At 38.9% G+C, this 18781-nt stretch overlaps 1 protein-coding gene across 13 annotated transcripts in view; it reads left to right on the forward strand.

Annotated features, from left to right (window-relative positions):
- The window catches only part of MCTP1 (multiple C2 and transmembrane domain containing 1), a 458878-nt gene that overhangs the window by 130027 nt on the left and 310070 nt on the right, over nt 1–18781 (forward strand). The gene's annotated exons all lie outside the window — the stretch shown is intronic.

The raw sequence follows: 18781 nt of genomic DNA on the forward strand, positions 1-18781 counted from the left end.
TGTGCAAATATGATCTGTTTGTCTCTTCTGCTGTACTGAAAGCTCCTTGATGACAGACACATGACTGTTCTCTGTGTGTCTTCATACTTAACATGCCATGGGCATTGTATTAGATGCATTAATTTATTCAACAACATATTTATACAGCTTGTGACATGTGCGCCCTCTACATGTCTCATCCTGCGGTAGTCACTAAGGGTTGCAGTGTATTGGTTAGCTTTTGCAGCATAATAAACCTCTAAACTTTGTAGCTTAAAACAATAGCCATTTATTTAGCTCATAATTCTGCAAATTGGCATTTTGGCTGGGTTGGCCTGGGCTTTTCTTCTTGTCTTGGCTTGGCCTGCTGATGCATCTGCAGTTAGCTGTAGGGTCAGCTGAGGCTGGCTAGTCTAGAATGGCCTCAGCTACTTGTGTCTAGCTGAAGAGGTCTCATGCCCCACCCAGCTAGCCTGGGCTTGTTCACATTGGAAAGTTTGTAAAAGCATGAAAGGGCCCTTTGAGGCCTATGCTTGGAACTTAGTGCAGCATTAATTATGATGCATCCTGTCATTCAAAGCAAGTCACATAAGCTAGCCTGTATATGAGAAGAGGGGGAAATTGCACCTCTTTACAGGACTAGCTGTGAAGTCCCATTGTCTCATACGTGAATACGAGGAGGAATAAAAGATTGTTGCCATGTTAGCAATTGACCACACATGAAAATACCCCCATTCCTGGCCTCAATGAGCGCACGATCTAGTGGATGAAATGCTGTATTATGTATGTCAAAAGGATGGTTATAGGTCAAAAGAATAACTATATTCTTTTTACCATCTAAAATTAGAAGCCATGAAAGCCATTTATTTAGTGTTTGATGGGGGTTCTGTAGATTAACTAACTCTTTAGCCTGTTTGTATAGAATGTGGGTTCCTGTTTCCATCCTCTCCATTGATACATCTGGCCAGCAGAAGGCATTCCCCACTGGAAGCCTGGGAACTGCAGGAATAGTGGGATCACTTCCTGACACAGTCTAGATCCTCTTCTTTAGGTTATTTCTCTCTGTTAGGTGAACTGAGTCCTCCATCCACCCTGCCCGGGGCACACACACTGCCTACCACGCACACTCAGGACCAAGTTGTTGGATGGACTGGGGTCTCAGTGGGGCTGGCAGTGAAATTCCTCACCTCCATGGCTCTGGCTCAGAATCCCCACTAGGTTTGTTGGGCTGACAATAAAACATACGTACAGGGACAGTGTTACTTTGACTAAGAGTGGAGGCTTTACACTGTGGTGTGCATTGCTCTTCATACAGTGGAACCCGAAGAAGTAAGATATTTTTTCTCCCCTGGATGTGCGATTTTTTATCTTGACAGAAATACTATCTTTTTAAAAAAGATTTTGTTTATTAAATTTTAGAGAGAAGGAAAGAGAGGGAGAAAGAGAGAGTGAGAAATATTGATGGATGTAAGAGAGAAACATTGATCAGAACCTTTCGTACGCACCCTGACCAGGGGCGGAATGTGCAACCCAGGCCTGTTCCCTGATGGGGAACCAAACTGGCAACCTTACCCTTTCTGGGAGGATGCTCAACCAACTGAGCCACACCAGCCAGGGCCATAACAAGTATTTTTAATGTATAAATCCAGGTTTAGAAATCCAACAGAAAGCTATCTATTTTGAAATAAGAAGGTTTTGTTTCAGGATATAGAACTTTTTAAAATTAATTAATCAGGCATGGACTTTTCATTTATATTTTAATTTTTTAAATTCTAATTTTCTCATTCCTTCTGAGTTGTTTGGTATTTATCTTGTTTGGCATTCTCTGAGCTTCCTGGGTATGTGGTTTGCTGTCTGACATTGTTTTGTGAAAATCCGCCGTCATTACTGCGTCAAATATTCTGTTCCTTTTTCTCTCCTCCTCCTGGTATTGTGATGACACCGCCCGCAGATGACACTTTTCGTATTTGTCCCACAGTTCTTGAATATTCTTTCCTGTTTTGTTTGTTTGTTTTTCAGTCTTTTTTCTCTTTGCTTTTCACGTGGGAAGTTTTTATTGACACAGCCTTAAGCTCAGAAATCATCTTTCAGCCATATCTTGTCTAGTAATAAGCCTATCGAAGGCTTTTTAAAATAAATTTCTATTAGGATATTTGTGATCTTTGGCATTTCTTTTTGATTCTTTCTAAGAACTTCTGTCTCTCTGCTTATACTGCTCATCTTTTCCTGCATGTTATCTACTTTCCCTTTACACCCCTTAGCATGTTAATCATAGTTGTTTTAAATCCCTGATCTGATCATTCCAATACCCTTGCCATGTCGGAATCTGGCTCGGATGCTTGCTCTGTCTCTTCTGGCTGTGTTTTTTTGCCTTTTAGATGCCTTTTATTTTTTGTTGAAAGGCAGACATGATGTTTTGGGTAAAAGGAGGTCCAACAAATAAGCCGCTAGTAAAGTGTTGGCAGGGTGGGAATGGCAGGGAAGTGTCCTACCGTCCCATCTCTCAGTTCTGTATGTTGGTGAGCCCGTGCTCCTGGGCTGTGACCTTATCAGTGCTTCTCAGTTCTCTGCCCCACTTTCCCCTTTAGGTGGCTGGATGGCTGGAGTGGCTGGAGCTGGGTGTTTCCATTCCTCTAGGTCAGTTAGGCTCTGGTAGTTCCCCAGCAGGCTGTGATTACTGTATTTTGCTCTGTAGAATGTGCAATTTTTTGCCCAAATTTTTGAGGAAAAAATAAGGATGCTCATTTTACATGGGTAGTATTAATTCCCTATCTATATAAATGTTTTTAATTCTTTTATTTATGCTTAGACATTAAAAGTGTAACTCTAGAAAGCAATAATGATATCCATATGCAAAATAATACACTGGAAAATGATAATTTGTTTTGTTTCTAAACATAAGTAAATAAAGAATTAAATTAAAAATTAAAACAAAAGATTTTTTTCCTGAAAGTTTGGGCCAAAAATGTGGGTGCACATTATACACAGGAGCTCACTATACACAGCAAAATACAGTAACTAGTTTTCTGGAAGGCAGGTCTCATTATGATCTCACCTTTAACTGGAACCTAATCAACAAAAGAAAAAAGCAAGCAGAATATAACCAGAGACATTGAAATTAAGAACAATCTGACAGTAACCAGAGGGGAGGGGAGAGGAGATAATGAAGGGGGGAGGGTTTTCAGGAACTACTATAAAGGACACATGGACAAAACCAAGGGGGAGGGTGGAAGCAGGGGAGGGAGGTGGGTTTGGCTGGGGTTGGGAGGGAGTGGTGAGGGGAAAATTCAGACAACTGTAATTGAACAACAATAAAATAATTTTTTTAAAAAAGAATATAAACCCTCCACCCCCAGAATGTCCTATCTTATTTCAAAATGATAGCTTCCTCCTCCTTCCTCCCCACACCCTGCTGGAAGCACTGGGGATTTTTCTTTGGTATCCTCTGAGAGTTCCTGGAGGTAAAACTCACAAAAACATGGGGATCCCCTATGACTAGACCCTTGGAGTTTTTAGCTCTCAGACTAGTTCACACTGAGCCTCCAGCCACTTGTCAATCGCACATAGGTCCTCCTCTCCTGGCACTGGTTTCCACAGTGATTTCCACCCATTGTTTTTTGCTCCAGTAGGTTGTGATTCTCTGTACCTGCCTGTCTGTCCAATTTTTGAGGCAATGTTTTGCCCTGTGACTGCTGTTCCCTGCCAGATAAGAAGAGTTGTTGATTTTTCTGTTTGTTCAGCTTTTTTACGTGTCTTGACAGTACGATAACTTCCGAGCTTCTTACATGCTGGGCCAGAAACCGGAAATTCCCCTTCCGGGTCTGTTAGCTGGAATACTTTACAAAGGAGAGCGTCCTTCTACCCACCTTTTCAGTCTCTCAAATAAATCCTATGGACTTACATTTGAGGATCTTTTATTGTATCTTTTTTTCTTATGGCAAAACCTGTTTATTTTTAGTGCATTGTTGCTTTCTGGCATAAAATGTCCCAATTCACCTCGTACTTTCCTTGCCTCATACTTGGAGTCAGTCATTTATTTAGGAATTTCTCATTCCTTTTGGTCAAAATACTTGGAATTAGTGTTTGCTCTGTGTAGCTGTATGATGTACTTGATATACCGTTAGTTTGCTTCTGTCTGTATTCAATTTTAGTTCCTGCTCTTTTTCATTCCTTGTTTGGGTTTGTTTTGCTTTCAGCCCTAATGAATTAACTTGGTGTTTTGAACTGACTTCATAATTTTGCTACGGGGATATGTGGTGATGAAATGACAACATTAGTAGTTGTGTGAAATGTTATGATCTGCCAAGTAAGTTCTGCCAAGGAGTGAAAATCCTGGGAGACAGAGCGCTCAAAAGCAGACCTGCCAGGAAAGATGCAGTTACTTAATGAGAGAAGGTACATCCCTAAGATCCAGGGCCCCCCAAAACCCATTTCATGCATGATTTATTTAGTTCCAAGTACTTTGGAAAGATAAGTACAAAAAGTGAATATTTAATTGTCATACATTATAACCACAAGAAATCATGAAGGAATTATTGATAAATTTATGTGAAAATTACATATATTCATGTATAAGAAAATAAAAACAAAATAGGAAGGCAAATGACACATTGAGATTGCATGCAGATCAAAGGTTAATGTTCTTAATATATATATTTTAATTAATTTATTTATTTTTATTCAGTTACAATTGTCTGCATTTTCTTCCCATCCCTCCACCCCACCCCAGCCAGTCCCACCTCTCTCCCCAACCTCTATCCTCCCCCTTGATTTTGTCCTTGTGTCCTTTATAGTAGCTCTTATAGACCCCTCTCCCCACTATCCCCTTCCCACTCCCCTCTGGCTATTGTTACAATGTTCTTAATTTCAATGTCTCTGGTTATGTTCTTAATATTTTTAAAAGTATGTTTCTAAATTAGTGGGGAAACACACACACACATACCTAAAATAGGCACAGGACCCAAGTCAGCCATAACAAAAGGAGAAATAAAGGTGACCAGTGGGTCTAAATGTTCAATCTTGGGATATGGGGATGTCCTTGGTTAGAGACATACTTTTATTTTTAAAAACCTTCCACTATTAAAAAGAAAAACCTTCCATTGAACCATAAAATAAGATCCTAAATAAACAACAAAAAGATAATAAATTATTTAGGTGGATTAAAAAAAGGTATGTCAGAAATCTCAGATACCAATAATGGCAATTTAAAGCTAATTGGGTCTCTGAGCTCCTCTGAGCAGCTGACCGAAATGGGTGCAGTTTTGGTGATGTATTTCTTACTGTGTGATCACAGGACTTTGACTTATTAAAGTTTGCTACTTGGTAAGTAGAACCACTAAGCACCAAAATGCTTAGACTGAAATTCCAAGAATTATCTTTGATCCCTTCTTTTTCTTTATACTCTGTTCTACTCTATTAGCAATTCATATTACCTTTATCCAAAATACATCCTCAATCTTAATTCACTTTCTTCCAAGCCAGCTGGGTTTCCACAACAACCTCTCGACAGGTGCACCCATGTCCACCCTTTTGTTTCGTGTGATCCAACCTGCATACAGCCAAGAGAACTTTCTGTCTAAAAGAGGCCACGTGATTCCTACAATCGTAATCACTAAAATGTAATCCACATTTCCCCATTGTTTCCAAGACCCCTCGCTATTAGGCCCCCACCCAGCTCTTTTGCATCCTCTCCTTTGACTCTACCCCCAGTTACAACATTCTGGCCACAGTGGCCTTCTTCTGTTTCTCCCACATTGGAAGCTCATTTTTCTCCCAGACCCTTTGCTTGTGCTGGTCTGTGTTCCCAAAACAATCTTCCCTGGGATCTTGCCACAACTGCTTCCTTCTCATCTGTTGGCTCTTCACTCAAGGATTACCTTGTGAAAGTGACCGGCCTTTCTCTGCTAGTGCAAGCTCTCCTCTCTCTCTACAATATGACATTAGCCTTTCTATTGTCTTCATTTTTTTAGGCGTTAGTATTTTTTTTGTTTATAGGTTTATTTTCTGTCTAAGAAAAAATATAGTGTATTGAACTAACAAAAATCAGAATTCTCAGAATGGTAATAGCAAATGTTATACTTAAATATTGAGAAATGCTTCTAAGCTTTGCTTTTATAGGATAAAGCAGAGCTATGTTTGTACCCACAGTTCAGTATCTATCAAAGTCAGATTATTAAGGTTTATGCAAAACAGCTTATCATTTGCTTATGAAGAAATGTGTGATGATTTTTCCCACCATATTTTTTTTAGTCATAAGGTGTTTGCATCAAGGATATCTCTCAATTTATAAGTACAAACTATTTTAACATAGGCAAGTGGATTAATTTTTCAAAATGTTTCCCTTAGATTCATTAAAGGGAAATTAGCAGTATTGTTAATTTGGTAGTCAGTTTCACAGAATTTCCATGTTATGAGTTAAGACTCCATTAGAGATCCTATTAAAAATCCAGGAACAAAAGATTGTGATAATTGATTTATTCAATAAATTTGTAATGCTATTATAATGCTAAGAAATCATTCATAGCCTCAGGGTGATTACAGTTAAGTGGCAGAAATCCAAAAGGAAAGAAAAATAAGAAAGGCTTGGGACATGACTTGGTCAGCTTTATCTTCTAGAAAAGTGATGGGAAATGATGAGAGAAGAAGACAGGCCAGGGAAGAAGGTACTCCAGTTATACATTGCTGCATAACATGCTACCCCAAAGCTTAATGGCTTAAGACGGCATCCACCATTTATTTTGTTCATCAGCATGCAATTTGGGCTGGGCTTGGCAAGGGCAGGTCTCTGCTCCATACCACAGCATTCAACTGGCGGTAGAGGATCCACTGTCAAGGCCCGTCAGACACCCAGGAGGTTAGTGCTGGCCTTTGGCGGGAAGTTCAGCTGGGGCTATGGGCCTAGCTTTTTCTCCATGTTGGGTTTCCTTGTGGTGTGGGAACTCTATACTAAGAGCAAGCCCTCAGGAAAACCAGATGGACACTGTACCAGCTTTCATGACCAAATCTCAGAAGTCATACAGCACCACTTCTGCTATAGGCACAATCCTGCCCTTATTACGGGGAAGGAACCTCCTATCACTTCTTGATGGGAGGAGTGTCAAAGGCACATAGTGAGAAGATGTGGAATGGGAGAGATTTTTTTTTTGTCTGGCTTTCTTTGGAAGATGCATTGTTTTATAATCTACTGCACAGCTATAACTCACATCACCTCCCATGGAAAATATACTCATCCTCTTCCCCAAGCCCCTCAAATCTAAATATCTGCTTGAATTCTAGTATTTTATCATCTAAGGTCCAGGTGGAGATTAGGCTCTTTATTGCAGTTCTTTGGGTACTGCTCCTAAACTGAGGAATTGTAAACCAAGAAGAAAAGTTATCTGCCCCCTCCAACTCCCACAGCCAACTTTTTCTTGTCCTGGCTTTATTAAAGGTATACCTGACAAATAGAAATTATATATGTGCTATACAATATGCTATTTTGATACTTGTATACATTGTGAAGTGATTACCACAATCAATATAGTTAACACATCCATCAACTCCCATAGTTACCATTTTTTGTATGTGATGAGAGCATTTAAAATTTAAAATCTTAGCAACCCTGGCCAGGTTGCTCAATTAGTTGGAGCTCATCCCAGACACAAAGAGGTTGTAGGTTCGATTCCTGATAAGGGCACATACCTAGGCTGCAGTTTGAACCCCAGTCGGAGTGCATATGGGAGGCATCTGATCAATGTTTCTCTCCCCCACCACCATTTCCTCTCTAAACATATCCTCAGGTGAGGATTTAAAAAAATAAAATAAAGTAAAATAAAAAATATATAACATGAGATCTTAGCAAATTCTAAGTATACAATGTTGTATTATTAACTGTAGTCATCATGTTACACATTAGATACCCAGGCCTTATTTACAAGGTCTGTGTAGAAGGTATCCAGCCAGATAGTATGAAAAATAGAGACATTTATTGAAGAAGATACAAGATACAGGAAACATTGTACATGGCCCACTGATGCCTCAGTTCCCTTCAAGGTAGGCACCCTGGGACCTCACACAGTTCTCCCAATCACCATCAGCTGCCCCATTGTATTTTCCTGAATCTCATCAATGGTCTGAAATCTCTTCTCTTTCCAAAGTGATTTTAGTTTTAGGAAAAGACAGAAGTTGCAGGCTGCCAAATCTGGGCTGTAGGGGCACTGAGTCACCTGGGTGATTTGATGTTTAGCCAAAAAACTCTGCATGAGACGTGATGTATAAGCAGGCGCACTGTCATGATGAAGCTGCCAATCACCAGTTGCCCACAGCTGTGGCCTTCTGAATCAGCTGAATAGTTTCCATGGAGGAATGTTCAAGCTTAGCACAAAATTTGATACAGAATCATTGCTCTGCTCACTCACTCATTTTGAATGCAACACCCACACAGTATACATGCTCTCTCAACAGCATCTACTGCCCCCACTGACTAATACAGTGAAGTTGTCATTGTTCATGCATGTGCATTCCAGTCCACTCTCCTTGGCTGCCAGATTACACTGATGTCACATTCTTGTTATATTATCAATGGCTGGACTTTTTCTGGACAGGCCTCATATACTGTGTAACTGAAACTCTACAATTTGATCAACATCTCCCTATTTCCCCAACCTGCCATACCACCCACCTTTCAGTGGCAGGGCAGGCATAGGTAAACTGCTATAGACTCTCCCATTTTAAAGGATTGGGGAAGCAGGAGACACACAGCAATCACTGGCCCATAGCAGTCACGAAATCTAGCTGCCAGTTTTCTCATTAGGGTGTAGTGCTACTGCTGGGAATGATCACTTCCAGCTCTTGGTTCTTCTCTCTAGGCACTTGGTTCTGCCCTCTGAATCAGCTCTTACATTTCACTAAAAAAAAAAAAAAATTCCATTGTGTAAATGTCCCATAGTTTTACCAACTCATCTACTGATGGACACTTGGACTGCTTCCATAGCCTTGTGATTATAAAGAATGCTGCAATGAGCATAGGGGTGCTTAAGTTCTTTCAAATAATGTTTTGGGATTGCTGGGTCAAAAGGCAGTTCCATTTTTAATTTTTTGAGATATCTCCACACTGCTTTCCACAGTGTCTGCACCAGTCTGCATTCCTACCAACAGTGGGAAAGGGTTTCTCTTTCTCCACATCCTTTCCAGAACTTGTTGTTTGTTGACTTACTGATGATGGCCATTCTGTCAGGCGTGAGGTGATATCTCACTGTGGTTTTAATTTGCTTTTTTCTGATAATTAGTGACATTGAACATCTTTTCGCGTCTGTTGGCCATCTGTATGTTGTCTTTGGAGAAGTGTTTATTCAAGTGATTTGCCTGTTTTTTAATTGGATTGTTTGGGTTTTTTGGGGTGTTGGGTTTTGCAAGTTCTTTATAAATTTTGGATATTGACCCCTTATCAGATGTATCAGCAAATATATTCTCCCATTGTGTGGGTTGTCTTTTTATTTTGTTGATGTTTTTCTTTGCTGTGCAAATACTTGTTAGTTTGATGTAGTCTCATTTGTTTATTTTTTCTTTTGTTTCCCTTGCCTGGGGAGATATATCTGATAAAATATTGCTACAAGCAATGTCTGAGATTTTGCTGCCTATGTTTTCTTCTAGGATATTTATACACAATAGAATACTACTTGGCCATAGAAAAGAAGAAACTGTTATCTGTACAGATGGACCTGGAGATGATTATGCTAACTGAAATAAGCCAGTCAGAGAAAGACAAATACCAAATGATTTCACTCATGTGTGGAATCTAATGGACAAACTGAACGAAAAAGCAAAATAGAGACAGACTCATAGAGAGCAGGGTGACAGCTAAGGGGTAAAGGGAGGGATTGAGCAAAACGGAGAAAGGACTCACAGACATGGACAACTGTGGGTGATTGTAGTGGGGAGGGGGTGAAAGGGGACTAAATGGTGGTAGAAAAAATACAATAAAAATTTTTATATAAAAGTATATTTAAAAAGCCCTGGCCAGGTGGCTCAGTTAGTTGGAGCATCACCCCATACATCAAAAGGTTGTGGGTTCAACCCCCAGTCCAGGCACATAGGGGTGGCAAGTGATTGATGTTGCTCTCTCACATGGATGTTCCTCTCTCTCAAAAGCTGCATTCGCAACTAAATAGCCTTCTTGACCTATTTACTTTCCTTAGATTGTCAATAGTGCCCAAAGTCTACTTTTCCTTTTGTACTGTTCCTGTTTCTTTTAGTACGAACTGGTGGTTCCTATTCCAGGACAATTCTCTTTAATGCTTCGTGGGCTATGTTGGGAAGTCTATGAAGTTTAAGGACTAGGAAGAAGTATTACTAGGGGAGTGAGCTATGTTTTGATGACCAGACTATATAAAATGTGTTCAGCAAAGTGGCTGGACTGTTTTGGAGAACAGGGGGCTGAGAGAAAGAAGGATCATAGGTGTGGTCCCTCTTTGTTCTGTGCTGCCTTATGCACTGGCAGGAGCATCCTCTGTCTCCCCAGATGCAAGTTTCCTGAAAGAGTTTACGGACGAAGTCAAAAGGCAGAGACTGTAGGGAAACAAAACAGATTCAGGTCTTAAAGAGACTTTGAATTCAGGATGGAGCTACCTTTTTAGACCCTGGATGAAAGGGTCTAAATTGAATTAAGTGGAATAGGAACCAAGGAAGGCCTTTGCTTACAGTTTAAGTAGGAATGTTTTCTCTTCACATTTACAATATGAATCAGGTATAATTTTCACTAAATCAATTCCAAAGTATTATTCTCAATAAATGTTGGCAATTTATGGATTTGAAAGTTCCATTTAAAGTTTAACAGAAAGTTTGGCTTAAAGTAGGAGGTAGCCACATTGATTTTTTTATGCTCAATGTACTTTTATTCTGAAATTATATTTTCTCAGTTCTCAGACAAATTGGCCTTTAAATTAAATCCTGGGATGTTTGCTTCATCTTAGATTTCTCAAAAGTTGCCAGCCTTTATCTCCCAGGATTTACAAATGCAGAAATAAAAAGTCTTTCTTCCAATTCCTCTGTACTAGTGAAGAAAAAAATATAGACTTAAATTTGTCACCCTCCTTGGATACATCCCCTCAGAATGATCGTATACAGGGCTGTAGTATTTATGGTTATTACTTGCTCTGTCTTTCTCAAATACAGAAGAATTTCAGTTTCTCTAACTGATATAAAATAAAGAGAAATGATTTGACATAACAGAATTTCTTTCCCTTGTGTTTCTATTCATCCTCCTGAAAAATTGTACCTACAGTAGTACTGGAGTTCAAACTGAAAAATTGGGAGTGTCATCCACCCTTCCCTGGGGCCACTTGGGGAGAACAGAGCAGAGACTGAGAGCAGGGACTCAGGAGCCAGAGCGCCGGGCTGTGAATCCTGGTCATGCCGCCTGCTGGTGGCATCACCGGAGGCAAGTTAATTCACTTCTCTTTGCCTCTGTTTCCTTATTAGAATAGGCATATTTTCATGTGCATTTCATATTAGGAGGAAGAAATTACTTAATGTTTGTGAGGAATTTAGAACAGTGTCTGACGTATAACAATTTATGTTTGGTGTTTTTTTTTAGTGAAATAAAGTATACAGAAAACAGTGTAGTGTTTGATGGTGCATGTGCTTGTCCCAACTCTACTATTTGTTAGCTGTGAAAATGAGGTCAAGTTAATCTCTTTAAGCCTCAGTTTCCCCCTTTTAAAAATAGAATAATTGCCAAAAGTAGCAACTTCTTTATAGATTTTTTGAAGGATTACATGGGATGGGATGGTCTATAGTAAGCACATAGCACAGTGCCTGCTTTCTATGGCCAATGATTACAAATATATATTTTAATTTTTGTGAGCTTTCTGTGCCTGTTCGTTGGGTTTTATCTTTAATTCTTTCTTGAATCCTCACCTGAGGATATGTTTTTATTGATTTGAGAGAGAGAGAGAGAAAGAAAGAGAGAGAGAGAGAGACATCAATATAAGACAGAAACATTGATCGGTTGCCTCCTGTATGAGCCCCAACCAGGGATTGAACCTACAACCTAGGTATGCGCCCTGACTAGGGATTGAACTCGCAACCCCTTGGGGTATGAGATGATGCTCCAACCAACTGAGCAATACAGCCAGGACTATGTTTAATTTTTCACTTCGTACTTCTAGGTCATTTTTGGACCTTCAGAGAGCCAGGTAGGGATCCTTGGGAAGAGATGGCTGTGGGGGCAGAGTGAGGCAAAGTAAGGCTGTAAGAGAAATTACTTAAGCTCCCAAGAGGCCTTGTGTTAGGGAATTTGCCACTATCCACTGTTTGGCCTACAGCCATGTGGGCCCAGAAACCTTTCTTGTCAGCAATTCCAGAGCCCATCTGTGTCCCAGAGCTGGGCTCAGATTAACAAAGCTTATAGGACTAATGCACAGAATCAGAATGCCAATGTTTCCAGTTACAACAGGAAGTGAAACTGCCAGGGCCTGGGAGCTTGTGTCCCCATCCAGCCCATTTTGTGCCTATGAGCAGGCAACATCTCTAACCAGGCTGTCAGTTTATTAATTTATAATGATGTGTAGCTGCTGAGTTGCTCCTCAGGTCTCTCAAGTCCCTCCAGTTCCCAGCAAGTTCTCCCTGAAAGCGTTCAGATAAGATCCCAAATTCTAATCAGAAAGCAGCTCAGTGAGTGTGGAATCAGAAGGACAGTTTGTTCTTAGAGCCACACGTTCAATGCAGTTAGAGGCAGATGTACAATTAAAAGGGACATGCCACCAGCCCAGAGCAGTGTCTCCCAGTGTTTGAATGGCTGCTGCCTAATCTTGCTTCTAGAGTGTTTTGAACCTATTTGCTTGTCTGGACTATGTCTTTCTATCAGATTATTTCCATGCCAGAGGTTGTATTCATTCAGCCTAAGAGCCAAGACTAGCTGTCCACAGGGCACATCTGGCCTTCAAAAGCTTTTTATGTTTTTTTATCTCTTACACTGTTGAGAGACTAAAAATTAAAAGTTAGGAGTATTTACATAACAACCCAGATTTCTAGTCTCTCTTGAAAAATCCGGAGATCTGGCCTTCTGGACCCTTCCCACATTAGGGCAGTTCTCTGAGCTGAGCACAGGCTGTCCCCTGTAGATGAGGCCTGAGTCCTGCCCGTCATTCAGTTCACTTGTGGTCCCCACCACATCCCTGACTTCGATCTGCATTACCTCCTGGAAATGTGCACGTCTCTAGGCTTTTGAGTTTCCGTCATTCTGACAATTGAAGCTGCTTTCATTTATCTGTATGCTCTGACATGCTATATTTTTATTTCAAAGTTTAATTCTTAGATAGCAGTCTTATTTTCTCATTTCCAAGTTCATTTCATTGTCAGTGCAAGTACTGACAAAGCACATTTAATTTGTATGTCATAGAGGGCTGCAGTGATAGGAAAACTAAATTGTAAAGCTCACAGCTTTAAGGAAATGGGATACCCTTAATCTTTCCTGAGGGAATGTGTGCTGCTTTGGGCCACCCTTCTCTGTTTCTGGCCCGAGTCTTCCTTCCTCCTTGGTGAAGAATATTAAGTCCTTCCGTGTTCTATATTTTTTTAAGGCTATAGATATTGCCTGCACTGAGAGAAATATAATGTGAACATCATATTTACCAAAAAGATGAATATGGATGCTTTGTTTACAAATGTTTTACCATGGAACTTCTTCAAGGAACAAGAGCTTATTTTTAACTTCAGGGTTAGAAATAATAATCTGATACAGGAAGGTATGCCATTTGCTATGGTGCCTAAGAATAGCTGGCTGTTCCTTTAAAACTTTGTCTCTTATAAATGTAGACAATGTCATTATGTAATTGAGTCACTGATTGTAAAAATGAATGTTTTCCAAGGAAGCATTTTTTTTCAAGTGAATAATCAGTCAGCCCCTTAATTCTTTTTTTTAAAGATTTTTATTTATTTATTTTTAGAGAGAGGGGAAGGGAGGAAGAGAGGGAGAGAAACATCAATGTGTGGTTGCCTCTCACCCCCCCCCCCATAGGGGACCTGGCCCACAATCCAGGCCTGTGCCTGACTGGGAATAGAACCAGCAACCATTTGGTTCAGGGGCCTGCACTCAATCCACTGAGCCTTACCAGTCAAGGCCCCTTAATTCATATTAATCTTCTAAGTACATAGGATTAATTTATGAGTGATCTATTTTGGAAAAGAGATGTGCTTGAGAAAATGGAAATGTCAGTTGTAGGTCTTACTATATCCCACAGGTCCACACTACCTCAAATTTGGCCATTTTATATTTTGAATGATCTTTGGGGTATAAGATAATAATATTTTCTTTTTTCTCTGCTCCCATAACATCTTGTATATATCTGCTAACAACATTTACTCCATCTTATTAAACTACTGTTAAATACTGAATTAGCATAATCTCTGGCACACAGTCACTTCTCCATTTCATCATCATCCTCATTTGCTTACAAGGTTTTTTCCTCAATTAGACTGTATATTTTCTGATTATAGGCACTGGTTCATGTTTGTGGTTCATGTTTACACCGTTCAACATAGCACAGGGCACGGCGCAGATGCTCAGCAAACAATGAACTGAGCTTTTTATTGGAAATAGGAATCTCTCAGTTCCCCTTTAGCTATGCAGTCTGATGTTAATGTTGGGAATGTGTCAGGAATAATGACTGAGGGCCACTCAATTTTAACCATATTTTTGATTCAAAAAATATAGGTACCATATTTTGCCACGTATAATGTGCAGCCACGGTTTAGTGCGCATTATACACGGGATTGATGTACCCATTTTTATAACCATGTGTAATGCACACCCTTATTTTACCCTCAAAAATTGGGCAAATAAGTGCATATTATGATGGCAAAATATGTAAATAACTAAAAAATGAAATTTTATTTAAAAACAATAAATTTTAAAATAATAAACAACAAAATACATTCTAAGCAATGATAAAACAGACACACCAAAGGATGATATCTATAACTTATAACTGACAAAAGAGTAGAACTATAATATATATAGTCCTCCCCCAAATAAGGGAAAGACAAACAACCCAACAGGAAAAAGACCAATAATAACAAGATGTTCAACTTCAGTAGTCATCGGGGAAACCAAATTACAACATTAAGATTCTATACCAAGCATGAACAAGTGGCAAAAATGTTAAAGTCTGGAAGAAGAGTACTGTGGAGATTTTTTGCTTGTTGAATTGTCAGTCTAATTATGTTGAGATATAGTTGGGCAATATTAGTAAAGATGAAGTTATGCATATCCTATGACCTTATAATTTCATTCCTAGGTACATATTTTTAAAGAAATTCTTGAATATTTATAAGAAATAAGAGTAATTTAACAATAACTTAAATTAGAGACAGCCTGAATATCCACTAACAAGAGAATGGATGCATGAATTAGAATGCTATATAGAAGGAAAAAAAGAACAAAATTATATGGAACTGCGTGTAAATCCCAAGAAGAAAATGTGAAGCAAAAATTAATTAATTAAAGGATCGATCTACTATGATTTTATTTTATAAAACTTAAAACATGCATCAACATTTTAGGGATATGGAGGTATTTAACAAAAGTATAAAAAGGTGTATGGAGTGATAAAAGATAGCCCTGTAGTATGTTTACCTTTGGAGCGAAGGGAGAGACATGGAATAGGTAGGGGAATCTGAGGGCTTTAATTGTATGTGTAATATTTTATTTCTTCCAGGAAATCTGAAGCATATTTGGTATAATGTTAACATTTTAAGTGGAGGCAAGGAGGATGAAAGGAGGAAGTCAACAGACTCTGGAAGGTTCAGGAAGGAGCTTGAGGACATTAGGATAAGTGGACTTTGAGAAAAAAATAGAGCAGCACTCACTGCTTGACAAACTCATTGGTTTGCCGGCACTGTATAAATTCAAAGTCTGGTATCAAAAGGCTACTGACTCCTGCCTCAGACTTCAAGCATCTTTAGCTGTGTAATTTAAAAAAAGGGAATACTGTAGAAATCAAAGGGAATACAAAAGCATGATGTGGTATGCACATATCTAAAATAACGTGAAGATTTTGGAGGACTAGAGCAAGCCAAAAAAACAGGAAAGGGTTTAGGTTTTATGTTAATTAGGAAAGTAATTGTGCCCAATTCAGAGATGAGAAGTTTTTCAATGAATTGATAATAAGCAAGTTTATTTACTCTGATTCAAGACTAACAATTAATATGAGGCATATTGTTATAAACATTTGGCTGTTATATTGACAGCCAAATAAATCCAAGCTGTACTTTATTGAAGTCACTAAAAGGGTTTTCAAGGGGCCAAGATAAACAACAAATGTGAAGACCTTGGCCAACGTTAGAAGGTTCATTGGAGATCTTAATGTAGCTTGCTGTTTGTTCCCGTCTCTCTCTGTCCTTTATCTCTATCTTGGTGTATTCTTTAGCCAGACAAAAAACAGAGAATGCATAAATTTGGGCTGGTAAAAAATGGAGACAGTGGGGGAGAGAAGAGTACTTTTCTTTCTGTTACACTTTTTTTTTTATAAAAAATAAAGAATAGTAGTCCACTTAGAGTGACAATAATGTAGTACAATATGGAGATATAAAATATCAAATAATTATTTTAAAGAGTAACATATTCTTTTCAAATTACCTAGAGAATATATAAATTAATTTAAATTTGATCAGATGTATGCAATAGGTAATAAGCTGAGCAAAATTGGTCCCCCATCACTTTCTTATTTCAAATCTCTTCCCCACATGTAACCACTTGTCCACAACTGGTGTGCAGCCACCCAAGCGCTTTTCCATGAATTTGCATGTAAAATTTATGTACCCAGAACTCCTGGGATAATGTGTTTTTGTAACATGTTATTTCCATTTAAACAGGTAAAGTGGTTTTTTTTTTTTTTTTTTAAAGGAGCTTTGCTTGTCAGTATGCCAAGACACCCTGGTACTTCCTAATAGCTACACAATATTCCTCAGTGTGGTTAAACTCAGTTTTTATTTGACTCTTCCACTGCTCACAGCCTAAATTGCAAAGTTTTCAGGTTTTCACCATTAAATACGGTGATGGTGAAGACTGCAGGAAACCGTCCAGTGCATCCATCATCACTGCAGAGGGCAGTGATATGAACTGAGGCATGGCCGGACCCAGGAGCTACAGCTGTGTGGTTTGGAATCCGTCTTTTCCATCTTTGACTTTGTTTTTCTCGGGGATGGCCTTGTTTTCAGACAACTTCACATCACAGATACCCGATACGTCAACCAGCAGTTCCAGGCTTACATTCTACAAACAGGACAACCTGTTTCCCAGTATCAGTGAAAGTGGAGGGGTCAGCTCTCACCAAATTAGCTTGGGCCACATGCCCATTCTTCACCCTGTTAGTGTAGCTCTGTGGTTAGTGTACACTGACTGATCATGGATCACATGCCCACTTCTGGGGCCAACTCATCATGGCTCAAAACATGTGGATCGAGGGGTAAAGAGGTGGCTTACCAGATAAAAATGAGGATGATGATACCAAAAGGAGGGGACATACGCTGGTCAGGCCAATATATCAATGTTCCCTACAAATGTCTTATAGGTGTCCAGATTTATGACGTAAGGACCAAGTTATTCTTAGAAGTACCTTTCCAAATTTTAGCTAGAATAATGAAACAGGTATGTTTATGTATAATATTGTGTATGAAAATAAAGCATGTTACAGGTTGAAGATCATTAACATTATAAAAAAGAATTTTTCAATGTGGAAAAGTGTTATACAATTTATTTGCTAAAAATATCAGATATACGATAGATCACTTAACAAACTATAGCACAAATGCTGTATTTTATTCATTCATTTATAAAGCAATGCTTATTACATTCTGCTATGTATGGGTTCCCATGCCAAAGGCACGTTATTGTTAGGGGCCACACATTACAAAGAAGTAAACACATGTATAAAGGAGAAAATTCCAGGCTTTGATGCACTATGATGGAAATAAAAAGGATCATGAGGTAGAAAGTAATTGGGCAAGGTCATTTCAGGTAAGGTGGTAAGAGACCACCTCTCTGAAAAGAGAATATACGAACGAACCTCAAACTCTAGACTTCTGCTGTCTAACATGGTAGCTGCTAGCCATGTATGGCTACTGAGCAGTCGAATGTAACCAGTTCCAGTTAAAATGTACTATAAATGTAAAATACACATCAGTGCTCTAAGACTAGTACAAAAATTATAAAATATGTAATTTTATATTGATTAAATGTTGAAATTGTAATATTTTAGATATACTGAGGTAAACATTAAAATTAATTTTACATTTCCTTTTACTTAAAAAAATGATTTTGCTATTACAGTTGTTCTAATTTCCCCCCTTTGCCCCCTTCCATACAGCACCCCCTGAATACCTCCAGTGATCACCCCTTCTTTGTTCAAATCCAGGGGTCATGCATATAAGTTCTTCAGGAACTCCATTTCCTATACTTGCTCTAATGTGGCCACTAAAATGTTTAAAATTATATATATAGTTACCTTATATTGAACAGTCCTGGTCTAGATAATTTTAGTCTATTTGCTATTATTGACATGTGTTTTTTTTTTAATCTTTTTGTCCTTGATGATGTTGCTGGCAATTGAATTTATGTAGTAGACTTTTCTCCAAGGGTGTAAGCCTATGTAAGCCTAATAGCTACACAATCCGTGTGGTTAAACTCAGTTTTTATTTGACTCTTCCACTGATACCCCATTTATTAACTGAGGTATCCATACATTATGATTCAACATGTGATCAAGCTTCTTTCGGCTTAAGAGGTGAGAGAAAGCACAGAAAATCGCTACATTTCCTAGAGGAG

This window comes from Desmodus rotundus, chromosome 1 (assembly GCF_022682495.2).
Source record: "Desmodus rotundus isolate HL8 chromosome 1, HLdesRot8A.1, whole genome shotgun sequence".
Classification (NCBI taxonomy): domain Eukaryota; kingdom Metazoa; phylum Chordata; class Mammalia; order Chiroptera; family Phyllostomidae; genus Desmodus; species Desmodus rotundus.